The sequence below is a fragment of the Prionailurus viverrinus genome, chromosome B2 (assembly GCF_022837055.1).
Source record: "Prionailurus viverrinus isolate Anna chromosome B2, UM_Priviv_1.0, whole genome shotgun sequence".
In the NCBI taxonomy this organism is placed as follows: domain Eukaryota; kingdom Metazoa; phylum Chordata; class Mammalia; order Carnivora; family Felidae; genus Prionailurus; species Prionailurus viverrinus.
In genome coordinates this window covers 139,836,327-139,839,077 of record NC_062565.1, presented here as the reverse complement: position 1 = coordinate 139,839,077, position 2,751 = coordinate 139,836,327, and positions in this window count along the sequence as shown.

Here is a 2,751-nt window from a genome sequence, read left to right as displayed (position 1 = left end):
TCCATTACCTTACATAGTTACCACTTGTGTGTGTGTGTGTGTGTGTGTGTGTGTGTGTGTGTGTGTGGTAAGAACACTTGAGATTTACTCTCTTACCAAATTTCTTTTTTTTTTCAGTTTATTTATTTAATTATCTATCTATCCATCTATCTATTTAAGTAAACCCTACATCCAACATGGAACTCAAACTCATGAGCCAGACCAAGAGTCACATGCTCTTCTGACTGAGCCCACCAGGACCCCCTCTTAGCAAATTTCAAATATACTTTATATTATTATTAACTGTAGTCATCATGCTGTACATAAGGCTTCTAGAACTTATTCATCTTATAATTGAAAGTTTGTACCCTTTGATCAATACTTACCCCTTTGCTCCCCAATCTCTGGAAACCACAATTCTCTCTGTTACTATGAATTCAACTTTATTCTATTATTTTTAAAGTTTTATTAATTTAAGTAATTGCTACACCCTACATGAGGCTCAAACTCACACCCCCAAGATCAAGAGTTGCACGTTCCTCCAACTGAGTCAGCCAAGCATTCCTGCTATGAGCTCAACTTTCTTTTAGATTCCACCTGTAAGGGAGATGATGCCATATTTGTCTTTGTATGTCTGGCTTATTTCACTTAGCATAATGTCCTCTAGGTTCATCCATGTGGTCACAAAGGGCAAGATTTCCTTCTTTCTCATGGCTGAATAAAATTTCATATACATATATACATATATATGTATATACCACATCTTCCTTATCCATTTTCTGTCAATAGACACTTAGTTTGTTTCCATATCTTGGCCACTCTGAATAATGCTGCAATGAACACAGAAGTGTAGATATTTCTTCTAGACAGTGATTTTATGTCCTTAGAACATATACACAGAAGTAGAATTCCTGCATCATATGGTAGTTCCTTCTTAGTTTTCTGAGGAATCTCCATACTATTTTCCATAGTGCCTACCCCAGTTTACATTCCCACCAACAACGCATGAGGGTTCCCTTTTCTCCACATCCTCACCAATGCTTTTTATGTTTTGTCTTTTTGGTAATAGTCGATCTTACCAGTGTGAGGTGGTATCTCACTGAGGTTTGATTTGTATTTCCTTCATGACTAGTGACACTGAGCATCTTCTGAGTCTTCTTTGGGAAAATGTCTATTTAGTCCTCTGCCCATTTTTTAATCATATTATTTGCTTTTTTGACATTTAGTTGTGTAAGTTCTTTACATATTTTTGATACTCACCTTTAATCAGATGAATGATTTGCAAGTATCTTCTCCCATTCAATAGGTTGCCTTTTTGTTTTGTGGATTTCCTTCACCATGCAAAAACTTTTTAGTTTGAGGTAATCCTACTTGTTTATTTTAGCTTTTGTTGCCCTTGCTTGAGGATACTGGCGCAAAGAATATATTGCTAAGACCAATGTCTGTTTTCTTCTAGGAGTTTTATGGTTTCAGGTCTTGCCTTCAAGTCTTTAATCCATTTTGAATTTAAATGGAATTTAGGGTGTTTGGATGGCTCAATGGGTTAAGTTTCCCACTCTTGATCTCAGCTCAGGTCTTGATCTCAGGGCTGTGAGTTCAAGCACCGTGTTGGGCTCCGCATTGGGCATAAAGGCTACTTTAAATAGATAGGTAGGTAGGTAGGTAGGTAGGTAGATAGATAGATATAGAATCTAATCAGGGAGGGCTTCCTAGAGGCAGAACACATTGGTGCATAGTTTAGGATCTCCAGGCTTAGCTCCTAGTCCTTTAGCCCCTTAATTTCCTTCAGACAGTTGACAATTTAAAATGATGAATTTCAGGGGTGCCTGGGTGGCTCAGTTGGTTAAGCGTCCCAACTTTGGCTCAGGTCATGATCCGACGGTTCGTTGGTTTGAGCCCCACGTCAGGCTCTGGGCTGGAGCCTGGAGCCTGCTTCAGATTCTGTGTCTCCCTCTCTCTCTGCCCCTCCCCTGCTCATGCTCTGTCTCTCTCTACCTCAAAAATAAATGAAACATTAAAAATTTTAAAAATAAAAAAATAAATATGATGAATTTCATTGTCAAAATAAAATGATGAATTTTAGCAGAATGGCAGATCAGATTCCCTATACACTTCTGTTGCATAACAACTAGTAATGATGGTTAAAATGCTTAAATTTTCTTTTCAAGTGCATCGCTGAAATGATATAAAGTAATTGGCATAAAATAAGCAGTTCTCAGATGCCAAGAAATAAGATAGTATTTAAATGCCAGTCCCTGATGTTACTAAGCTTTGATTTTGATCTCTATTCAAAATATGTACACAGGACTTGAGATGACCACATTATGGAGTCTTATAAGAGAACCTTGAATAATGCTTAAATGTCAAGGGCAACATCATCAGTGAAGTGGTTGAAGATGTAAAGGGAGGGAAAAAACACAAACACAAACTTATCCAAAGATGAGGGTGGGGAGGGACAGGCAGGGGCAGCAGGAAAATTTGCCTGGATCAACACTGGAGCAGAGGAGAGACAGGGAAAATTTTCCCTGAGAATGTACAGCCTTCGTGCATGTTTTTGGTTCCATTCATAATACCTGGGTGATGTATAAAACTTCAAGCAAATTATTTCATGTTGGTACTAGGTCGACATTCCTCCAGGCAACTGAGAAAATAACTGCAAATTCTTTCTGGAGGAAAGCAACTTCAACCTACCCTACAAAGAAATCTGGCAAGTGGAGATCTGTTGAAAATAAAATTATAATTGAACAAATAAACAAAACAGAAAAACAAAGC